This window comes from Rhinoraja longicauda, chromosome 10 (assembly GCF_053455715.1).
Source record: "Rhinoraja longicauda isolate Sanriku21f chromosome 10, sRhiLon1.1, whole genome shotgun sequence".
Lineage (NCBI taxonomy): Eukaryota > Metazoa > Chordata > Chondrichthyes > Rajiformes > Arhynchobatidae > Rhinoraja > Rhinoraja longicauda.
In genome coordinates this window covers 11,502,029-11,514,145 of record NC_135962.1, presented here as the reverse complement: position 1 = coordinate 11,514,145, position 12,117 = coordinate 11,502,029, and the positions used below count along the sequence as shown (strand labels likewise).

The following is a 12,117-nucleotide window of genomic DNA, read 5'->3' as shown; positions in this document are numbered from 1 at the left end:
AACAGTATGTTTGCTTCCATTGCAAGAGGATTTGAATAAGAGGTATCTTGCTCTAATTATATGTCTCTGATGGTTTCTCAAATATTATGTGTAGATCTGGTCTCCCTATGTATGTGTGTAATGGAGAAAGTGCAACGAAGGTTCACCAGTTTTATTCAGAGGTGGCAGGTTTGTCATAAATCAAATTTTAAAAACTGCTGGAGAAATTCAGGTCAGGCAATGGGTTAGTCAACACTTTGGATCATAATCCGGCATCAGGATTAAGAGTGTAGAGGGATGTCAGACAAAGAAGCAAGATGAAGGAGCTGGCGGGCAATCGTGGAACTTGGTGAAGGTGACATGAGATTCTGCCTGGATTGTCTACCTCCCAATGATATGAACATTGAATTTTCCAATTTCACACACCCTACTTTCTTTCTCTCCTGATCCACCCAAGTTTTTCCCTTTCTTTTCCAGCCTCTGCTGCCCAGTTTCATCTCTTTCTCATCCCCCCCCCCCCGAACCTGATTCAATCTGCTATCACCCACACACTTGGTATCCTACCCCTTTCCTCAACTGGTTCCATCTGCCCATCATCCCTCCCTTATCTGGTTTCATTTATCGCTTTCCTTAATGGATTCCAACATCTGCAGCGTTTCTTCTTCTCTTACCACCCACCTGGCTCCATCCATTTGCTTTTATTCACTCCCCTTGTGTCCTTGCCTGTCACCCACCAGCTGCCGTCTCCCAACTCCACTTCTCACCTAGGTGACTCCATCTCCCTCCTTGCCTGGTTGCACCTATTGCCTGCCAGCCCCTGGCATGCACCTCCCTCGCAACTCTTTGTGCTGACTTTCTCCCCTCTACACTTAATCCTGATATGGGACTTGACCCAAAGTGTTGACCATCCCTTTGCCTCCACAGATGTTGCTCAAAGCACTGATTTGTTTTTGCTCCAGATTACAGCATCGAGAGTCTCTTGTAATCTCAATCAGACTGGTCTATATTCTCTGGAGTTTAGAAAAATGAGGCGATCTCATTGAAATATACATAATTGTAAGGAAGCTTGATAGGGTAAATTCAGAGCTGCTGTTTCCCTTGACTTGGATGTCCTGAACAAGGATCAAGATCAAAACATAAGGCATTGACCATTCAAGACAGACGAGAAGAGATTTCTTCAATGAGAAGGCAATAAATATTGGAATTTTATGCCAATTTTATACTTTGGGTATTGTGAATCGATAGATGTGGGGCTAGGGCGGAAAGATAGCGCAAAGATAAAAGATGAACCATGATTTTATTGAATGATGGCACCGGCACAAATAGTTAAATGCCTGTTTCTTTTCTCTTGTGTGGTGGGATTTTTATGACTTGGAGATATGAATATTCCCAGGTGGAGCCACCCTCCAGTTTAACTTTAACCAATGAGCTGTGGTAATTTTAACAGTAAGCACATATGCATTTGTGGCTTGTTTACTTCCTGATATTTTGCAAGAAATGAACGTCTTCCTCATTGCATTGATTCGCGATCTGAGCAGTTACTAAACACATAGGAATAGAATTGCAGTGATGCCTTTGGGTTAAAATTAAACATAAATTAAAGCAGCCACTCCTTGTTTAAACTATAAATTAAAATGTTAATGCTTAATATGTAACTACAAGATATTCAGTGCATTGTCGCTTTGTCCTGACTAGTTTGTTGTTGGTGCTAAATATAGATGGTAATTATCATCGGTTCTGTCTTTCAACTGCTAAATTAATGCCTGTAGGGCATTTTCAAAACAGGAGTATTCAAATATTGTAAAATGCTGTTATCCCTGGCCAAACCTAGAAATTCTGTCTCTTCACAGCGGCTGATCAGTAATTGGTAATTACTCTGCTTCTTGGGAGTCAAATGTTGAAAACATTTCAGATGAACTCTTAAAATATAGATCTTTGTTCACAAGTATTTTACTCCCCACTACCTTTCAACCTGGGAAGGTGATGGTGAGCTGTCCCCCTTGCCTCTGCTGCAAGAAGTTAAGATACAGCATGGATTTGCTAAGCCAATTCTGAGGGCAGTTGATTTTCAGTGCAGTTAGGGCTGGTGATGCCTGTAAGCTACACCTGGAACAGGTGCAACCAAGGACATGGGGGTTGGTTATTTGCCCAAAAGGGTGTAGCTTCTACTTGTAGTGACTTTTTGTGTCCAAGTTTTTAAAAGATTTTGATACTTTATTGTCACCTGTACTTGGTACAGTGATAATTCTTTGTTTTGTATACAGTACAAGTACGCAAGAGTTGCCATGTAAAGTTACAAAAGTATTAGATATACTGGAGTGCAGTATATTGGAGTATATATATAGCATAAGGAGTGCAGACAGACACTGTCCCATCTTCACTGTGACAATTTGTGCCACTCTACCATTATGCTGGAGGAAGGATTTAACTGCTGAGGGTCCAACTGCTCAAAAATGAGCATTAATGAGGTATTGTGGACTTCCAGCCCAGTATACTTCACTCTGCTATTTCCATAAAATCAGTTAATCAACTTAAGTTCAGTAAGGGGTGATATTCAATAAGAATATGCCATGTTCAGCACTTAAGTGTACCAAAAATGAGGTGTCGGTGATGTTACAATACATAGAAATAGCATGTATCGTTTAGATTAAGAGTACAACAAATGGATTGGGTCAAAGATAATTAGTCATTGCATACCTAAACCTGGATGTAAGTGACCATTTAAGTAACAGATGAGTGAATGTTACATGTGTTTGCCAATCTTCGATAGTGAGACCAGCATGAATACAAGACAACTGAAATATTGGTGATCAACTTTAGTCAGATCCATCCTAGCCTCTTCGTGTGACCACTATCATATTTATTCTAATATCAAGGAACAGCTTCGCTCACTAGCTACTACATTGGTAATGGGCCCTGGCAATATCCCTGTTGAATTGCTAATGATTTGTGCTCCAGTCCAATCCCTGTTAAGGCAATAGAACAGTAACATAATATCATTCCAATGAGGTGGGAATTGCTTGGAGCAAACTTTGTCTGAATTACCGTGGCGGCACGGTAGCGCAACGGTAGAGTTGCTGCTTTACAGCGAATGCAGCGCCGGAGACTCAGGTTCGATCCTGACTACGGGTGCTGCACTGTAAGGAGTTTGTACGTTCTCCCCGTGACCTGCGTGGGTTTTCTCCGAGATCTTCGGTTTCCTCCCACACTCCAAAGACGTACAGGTATGTAGGTTAATTGGCTGGGTAAATGTTTTTTTTTTAAATTGTCCCTAGTTGGTGTAAGATAGTGTTAATGTACGGGGATCGCTGGGCGGCACGGACTTGGAGGGCCGAAAAGGCCTGTTTCCGGCTGTATATATATGATATGATATGATAGCGGGTCAAATTTCAAATTCCATCAAAAAAGTTGACAAGCACTTTATTGGGTTCATGACTAACATAGTATCAACAAAAAATATAAGAAAAGTTATTTAGTCATGGCAAGTTTTAGAAAATGGCATCAGAATACACAAATACATTTTGGCACGTATTTCTTATTCCTTTTTATGTTTATGAATACCACATGGAACAATAAAATTGCAAAGTCTGTTTCCACTTCATTCACCTGTTTATGTAGTAGAATACTACATCCATCTGAGTGGACACCGCGACCCGCATTGCGTAAGAAAAACCTACGTTACAATACATTGTACCTTTGGCTTCATTTGTAACTAAAGGCAAATTTCATTGGCATAACTTTGGTCCTCGTGTTGATAAACAGCAATACAAGTTTCCGAAGGTGATGGAAAGACTGGAGGAACTGCTGAGTGCTCTCTTATACCTGCATTAAGGAGGCAATTAAACACACCTGAGCAATTACAAACGCCTGTGAAGCCATGTGTCCCAAACTTTGTGGTGCCCTGAAATGGGGTGACCATGTGCAAACATGGATAGGTGATGTTTCACAGTGCTGGAGTAACTCAGTGGGTCAGGCATCATCTCTGGAGAACATGGATGGGTGACGTTTCAGAGTGCTGGAGTAACTCAGCGGGACAGGCAGCATCTCTGGAGAACACGGATAGGTGACATTTTAGAGTGCTGGAGTAACTCAGCGGGACAGGCAGCATCTCTGGAGAACACGGATAGGTGACGTTTCAGAGTGCTGGAGTAGCTCGGCGGTTTGGGCAGCATCTCTGGAGGACATGGATAGGTAGCGTTTTGCGGAGTGCTGGAGTGGCTCGGCGGGCCGGGCAGCGTCTCTGGAGTGCATGGGTAGGTGATGTTTCACAGAGTGCTGGAGTGGCTCGGCGGGTCGGGCAGCATCTCTGGAGAGCGTGGGTAGGTGATGTTTCACAGAGTGCTGGAATGGCTCTGTTGAGAGTTGAGATCCTTCCTCCATCTGAAGAAAAGTCTGAAACAAATTACCAAGTCGTATTTGATACATACATATAATAAAAATACCTTGTTCTTCAGACTGTTGTGACCTACTTGAAGGCATTTCATGTTCAGGGACTGCAGGAAAAAGTTTATATTTGCACAGTATTCACATAGACACTGTAACAGCTTTGTAGCTGACATGGGTCTGATGTTTTTTGTCTCTGTCATGGTCGTTATGGAGCTTCCGGAGTTGACACGAAGGAATGAAGTTAGCGACTTGGTTCGTATGAAAGGTAAACAAGAGACAGTGTGTTGCCAAACTGAAGATTGGCTCAGATTCTTAATTTTGATGACCAATTTATGCTCCCCAAAAGAAATGTTTGGCTTTAAAAAGTCGGAAAATATATCATAAACGGCCGTTATGTTTTTGACACCACGATTTTTTGATATATTACATTTGAATATAAGAAAAAATAATTAACTCACCCCAAAATCACTACTACCATAGGATACCTTGTTGGGATTTGTGAAAAGCAGTAGAGGTTTGGAGCCTTCGTGGTTTAACTTACGGAGGGACCGACCCTGATAACGGTCGTTGTGACAATGGACACTAAGCACAATGATCGTTACCGGATCTTTGCTGGGCAGAATACCAGACATGTTACTGTATCGTTCTGGTATTGATGAAGATATTTCCCTAGATCATTATCAAAACGTATATGTATGAGGGGCCATATGAAGTTTATTTATGAATTAAATATTCATGACTAAATGTGGCAGATTTTTTATGTCACATTTTTGGTGTCGAAAATGGTGGTAAAACGCTGAAAATTTGTCTCATGAAAAAAGTTTTTGACTTTTGGTCTTGAAGTTATCTAATTCATATCTGTTATTTATAAGGTTTCACATGAAGGGTAAATTTCTGTTAAAACAGTGTATTGGTGTAAAAACCTGAATAATAATCTTGTTCCTCAAAATCGCTCCAGTATTGTAAAAATACACGATCAATCAAAGCAGTGGAAGGTGTCATCACAATTCCTACCTCATTGATGCACACAGTAAAAGTTCCTCTGGACTGACTCCAGACCTCATTATAGCCTGTGAATCAAATATTGATATTGGTTTATTATTATCGAGAATTTGTGGGCATAGAAGTTGAATTGCAGGTGCAAGGTGCCTTCAGTGACAAGGTAGCATTTGACTGATTGCGTGCCCTAAAGGAGCTTTAACATTGAAGTAATCAAATCGGCGTAAATGAATTACCTTGGTGTTTTGGCTTTGATTAAAAACAGCTACACATTCAAGTGGATATTCTACAATACCTGTCACTGCTCATGACTTTCCAACCCTTCCCACAAACTACAATGCTCGGGTCAGGAATGCCTGGATAAGTACAATTTCATCAGGACAAAGCACCCTATTATATTGACATTCTATGCATACCCTACCCCTCCCCAAACCCCCTCTCTGCACTGATGGCTTTGGTATATACGCATATGAAGATGGCACTGTCAATCATTTTAAAATTTATTTTGAAAGCTATTGTCATTCATCATTGGGACAAATAAAACCAGCAGACACCTGGGAGCCAACAAATACCCTTTCATGTCACACCATCCTGACTTGGAAATGTTGTTTCCTTGTCACTTGATCAATATGCTGTAACTCCTGATTTCAGTGTCCCAAGATGGCAGCTTACTACCGTCTTCTAGAGGGCAAATAGGGATAAACATTAAATTAAAGAAATTGTCTGCGCCCATCCACATATCCTAAAAAAAATCAAAGCAATTAAAAGATGAATTTATCTTCAAATTGCTCTGATCCAATTTCAATTCGTATTTTTGTCAGAAGTGCTGCCTTTAAAAATTGGCAGAAGCACAAAGTATCGCATGGCACTTTCTTTTTTAAAAAGTGAAGCTTGTCCTGTTGTCCACATTAGCATTTTATCTCTAAATTGATAACAAAATTACCTGTCCATTCAAATGTTGCTGTGTGTGAGATCTTGCTGAGTGCACATTGGCTTCTGTTTTCCACATTGATCAGCTTTGTTGTCTTGAGATTGTGAAGTACACGTAGGCCTTTCTCACGAAAATGGTTAGACAGCACCAGTGGTGGGGATTTCAGGTAAATAATGTTTCTTTGTGCATCGCGGTTACTTCTACTTCCATTTTAAGTTATGGGTTTGCTGGATTGCTACTTTTTGGAATATCTATTCTGCAATGTCACAGAAGTTTCCCAAATGTTGCAGTAAACTGCACCAGAACAAAACCAATGAATTAACTACGAAATGTAATCAAATTTGCACACCAATATCTTGCAAACAACAGTATATTGTTAAGTTGGAGATAAATTTTGGGCAGGATGCCAGGCAGCGCTCCCCTGCTCAAGATAGTGTTGCCGTATCTTTTAACCTCGTAGGTAGAACAGGAGGAAAATGCTGTTCCATGTGTTGGTAATAAGATAACTGATTCTAAAGTATCTTTAATTTTGTATTGGGCATATTTTCTAACTTTGTTTTGTGACATGAAACTTGGTGCCGTCAAACTGAGTGTAAGATAGTAAAAGACTAGAAAGATTTGGGCAGCCAGATGGGATGGGTAAATAGGTGGCCGATGGAGATTAATACCGAGAAAAATTCTGTTAGAGAATGAGGAAAGGCAATATAAAATAGAGGGGACAGTTCTAAGTGAAAGCACAACGAGATGTGGACTTGCTTTTATGAAAGTAAAAGGGCAGGTTGAGAAAGTGATTTTAAAACGGTGTCTAGGATTCTTAGCTTTGTGTATGAAGCCATGATGAACCTTTATTACGTTCTAATTGGGCTTTAAAGAAAGCATTATGCCTGCTCACGGAGCCATTCTTTAGAAAATATGTAAAAGCTTTAGGGGGTGCAGAAGTGATTTACTAAAATTTCTCTAGGGTCAAGAGACAGTTTTTGTATATAGATATACTCGGAAAGTTGGATTGTGGTCCTTGGAACAGAGGTTGCAAGAAAATCTAGGTATTTAAAACTATTAAATATAAAAGTAGAGCTGAAATTGTTCCCAATAACCATTGATAGTGCATAATCAATTGTGGCATTCAATGGGGTGTTGCGTCAGTATCTTTAATGAAAATAATTGTCAGAATCACGAGTGAGGGCAGTGGAGTGGAACTGAACAGCATTGTTTTAACTTGGAGCCAGTATAGACTCAATGGATAGACACAAAAAGCTGGAGTAACTCAGCGGGACAGGCAGCATCTCTGGAGAGAAGGGATGGGTGACGTTTTGGGTCGAGACCCTTCAGACTCAGTGAGTCTTGTAATCCAGCGAGCACAATATTCTAATCATAAATACAATAATCACTTTTCAAAACAAGATTGCACTAACAGCTTTGAGGAGCTGGAAAATGATCTGCTTTGGTGGTGTTTTTGAGGGCAGAATATGACCTATTCAACTGGAGAACTGTACTGGAGAACATTCTGAGCGGTTGCTTGCCTCTACAAGCAAACATCACCTACCTAGTTTTGACATCACAACAAAGGAATTTATCACAGAATGCTGAAAATACTTGGCAGCTTAGGCAGCCTCTGTGGAAACAGAAACTGAGTTAATGCTTCAAGTGTGAGACCACCTTTGCCATATATATATATATCTTTCCCAGTTTTGAGAGAAAGTCTCCAACCTGAAATTGTTATTCTTTTTCTCTTTCCAAAAATGCTGACTGGCTGCTGTTTCCTGCATTTTTAGTTTCTATTTCAGATTTCCAACATGAATACCAGAATCAATTAATCCGACACTCCTATAGTGGTTACTGGATTATAGGTGTGGGTTATATAGTCAAGTTGCTGAAGTGGATATTCAAGCCACAATCTTCCTGACTTAGAGGTGGCTATGCAATGAGTTGAGTCAAATGGTAAACACGTTTGTCATGTTTGACTGATGCCTAGCAATACTGCATTTGGCCTTGGCACCTCTGAGCCAAAAGAATGATCAGGTGAAACATCTGAGTACATATAGCACTGTATCCAAAACAAGGATCATCTTTACAATGTAATCATTACTAAATCCAGTGCAGAATCTGAGCCAGCCATCTTTAATCGAACAACGATCTGGAAATTGGAATGGTGCGATGGTGGAGGTTTGCAAGCACAAGCATGTCTAAAGGGAAGCAGGAAAAGGGCCCAATGGACAAAGGATAGGATAGGCTGATCAATGTTAAATTGTGTGGATTGATACCATGTCTCAAGTCTGTTGGGCCCAAAAGATCTTTGCCACAAGTTTTGTGCTGCTGATGTTGGATGAAAGGATGTCGGGATTGGGGATAATTATGTCCAGAGATTAGTTAAAGAAACTCAACCTGATTGTAGAAGAAATGAGCTGCTGTCTGGTTGATGGGATATTATTGGTGGGGCGTCACCAGGTCATTATTGGTTGCCAACTATTTACAGTTTGTATTTGGGTGGAATTTAGCATTCACCCATAAACTGCCCACAATCCATCATGGACTAAAATGGGAGGGTGCTTCACCTGTCCTCACCAGCATACACCATGCTTCCAGTTCCATGCAGGACTGTTGACTGCACCTGCAAAGTCCAGTTAGGACTAGAATATGGATCGGATTTTCCCTCATCACATAATGCTTGGCGCAGGTAGATTTGGGACCCTTCATCTTTGACCTGAAATGTTAACTGTTTCACTGCCCACAGTTGTAGCCTGACCTCAGCTGATTCCCCAAACTGCTGTTTGTAGCAAGGCAAGACAGAATATTTTTAATCTAGTTTCTTTGAGGTGTAATTGAGTCTGTATTTTCATCAAGGTGTTCAGCAGATGTTTGTAACAATTTTATTTCTGAACCCTCAGCCTAAACATAAATCTTATTTGAAGTACATAAATGTTTTGTCTATAGGTGATGTTAGTCCTTTAATCCATCCGATGTGTTAATTACCTTCAACGCCTTTTATTCAACGATATTTTTTCAACGATAACAACCTGTCCCTAAATACCACCAAGACCAAGGAGCTGATCATCAACTTCCGTAGGTCACATAACGGGGAATACGCCCCGATCTTTATCAACGGGGACAGTGTGGAGAGAGTGTCCAGCTTCAAGTTTCTGGACACTCACATTTCGGAGGATCGAACATGGTCCAATAACACTGTTGCGCTGGTCAAGAAGGCACAGCAACGACTGTTCTACCTAAGAACACTGAAGAAGTCTGGTCTACCCCAACAGCTGCTGACGACCTTCTACCGCTGCACCATAGAGAGCATCCTAACACATGGCATCCCTGTGTGGTACCTCAGCTGCACGGAGGCAGGGAGGAAAGCTCTTCAGCGGGTAGTCCATAGAGCTCAGAGGACCATCGGAACACAGCTACCAGCTTTGGAGGGCATCTACAACACACGATGCCTCAGAAAAGCCACCAGCATCCACAAAGACTCTTCACACCCCTGCAACAGTCTGTTCGAACTCCTTCCATCGGGCAGACGATACAAGGCCTTCTACGCCCGCACCTCCAGACTCAGGAACAGCTTCATCCCCAGGGCCATAGCTGCTACGAACCAGTCCTGCTGAGCCGGATGGTCACATCGCACAGTGATCCGGCACAGATCTACTTGCACTTTATTCTGTTTTAAAGTTGTTACAATTTGTTTCATTGGATTGTTTAAATTAATACTGACTAGCTAATTAAATTATTGCATCGTATGGGAGGCGCATTCCCAATCTCGTTGTACCCCTGTACAATGACAATAAAGATATATTGTATTGTATTGTATTACTTTATTATGCCCAGTCTACCATGCTGCTGAAGTCCACATGCGATATCCAAGTTTAATTTTGTTTTAATTGATAGTGGCAGGAAGAATGCACAAGAGTTGGCTCTGGTGAAATTGCTAAAGATCTCCTTTTTTCATGCTTCATATTTGTTCTTGACCTAGAAGGAAGCCTTTAAGTCTATGCAAACTCTCAGACCAATCCCATTCAGAGTTATTTCTCTGCATCCTATGCTGTGATATGCCAATTAATCCCTGCCTGGTCCTTGGCATTAAAGCTTCAGGCATTTTTGAAAGCGGAGTGTTGATTTAGTTTGTGATTACAGTGGGTAGAGGAATTTATTGGTGTACGTACACTTGCTACCCCTGTCCATGCTGGCCGGCATTGGCTCTTGATCCAGCAGTGTCTTGTGCTTTAAAACTCCTCATGCTAAAGTTTAAATCTTTTCATGAATTTGATCATCCCCCTTCTGCATTTCTTCAGATCTAAGATTTCTTGCCTCTAATGTAGTGTGAATTCTAGGCTTTCTCCCGTTAGTGCCTTAAATCTGTAATTTCCCCTCTAAATCCCTGCTCTAAATCACCACCTAACACGTAGTTATTTCGCTAAATGTTATCATCTGTGCTTGTATCGTTTTGTGGCTTAATTTAGTTTTTGTTTGATAAATCCACCTATAAAATGCTCTGGGACAGTTTACGGAGCAATTAAAGAAGCACTATAAATGAATCTGGTCATCAAGGATCACACTGCAATTAGCTGGGGAGTCCACCTTGCCATCCATCGCGCAATCTGCCAACACAGTTAAGGTGAGATTTTCAAGGGTAGAAAAGTACCTTGCATAAATTAGTCCTTTGGTAGGAGACGATGGGGTCATTTAGAAAGTCACAATGTGGTGAGATTGGGAGTGCTATTCTGAATTAATCTGGTTAACCCTGAGACTTGCTTGCTCTCAGCAAGCTTTGTGTAGCTGTACTCTGCACGTTGACAAGAGAAAAATGGGGATATCAATGTTGATATGTTCTGAACACTGCAGTTATGGTAGACTGAATACCAGAGAAGGCAGCATTATTTTCCTTGCAGAATTGAGCTGATATACATTGAGGTTCAAATTACGTGCTAATATACACGTGGTTCAATTGTACTTTCTTGTCAGATGTACCTAGGGACAGTGAAATTCCTTTTTTGCATATAGTAAAAAAAATCCTACTGTACATAAGCACAATCATTCTTGGGTACAAGAGTGTAAGAATAGTAGATTACAGAGAGGTAACCTTTGGTTAAAACTTTATTGTCAACCACTTTGAATCACACACAATGGCGCCAAAAACATGGCAGCCCTTTTGTACCCTCTCTGTAATCTACTATTCTTCAAGTCGTAACTTTACTATAAAGTACCATTGTCCTAGCAGTAGCAGTGGGTCAGAGTGGGTGATGTTGCCGGTGTTCTCCCCTCCACTCCGTGCTGCTGCGGTCTATGTGCAAGCTGCATGCCTGGTCAATTGGACCGGCACTTGATCTAATCAAATCCCAAGCTGCTGCAAGGCTTCCACCAACACCTCAATCCGGACACATCAATCCATCTTTCCTCACATGGCCACTGTTCCGACTCTGTGGCCCAGGTGTCTCCCGCAGCCAATGTCTGAACACCTCTGAGGGCAATGCCTCTGAGGGTGCGGGAGGCAAGGCCCCAGCCTACTTACCAGTACTGATGTTTTCATGCCATCTTGAATCTTATGACACTTACAAAACAACATGCATTTTATAAAGCACCTCCCTCAAAGTTAAGACATCCCATAGCTAATTAAGTGTGTTTGAATTGTAGCCATTGTTCAAATCTGAATACAGTGAAAATTGGTATACAGCAAAATCCCAAAAGTAGCAAAGTGATCTTGTCCATATAATGTGTTTTTGGCAGAATATATTCCAGCTCCACAGGAAGAACTTTCTAGCTCTTTTAAATAGTGTTTCGATTTGGTATTTGTTTGAGGATATGGATGAGAGTGCTTGGTTTAATTCTCAATG

At 41.1% G+C, this 12,117-nt stretch overlaps 1 protein-coding gene across 1 annotated transcript in view; it reads left to right on the top strand.

Moving 5' to 3' along the window:
• bahd1 (bromo adjacent homology domain containing 1) overlaps positions 1-12,117 on the top strand; it is an 83,709-nt gene that overhangs the window by 54,790 nt on the left and 16,802 nt on the right. The gene's annotated exons all lie outside the window — the stretch shown is intronic.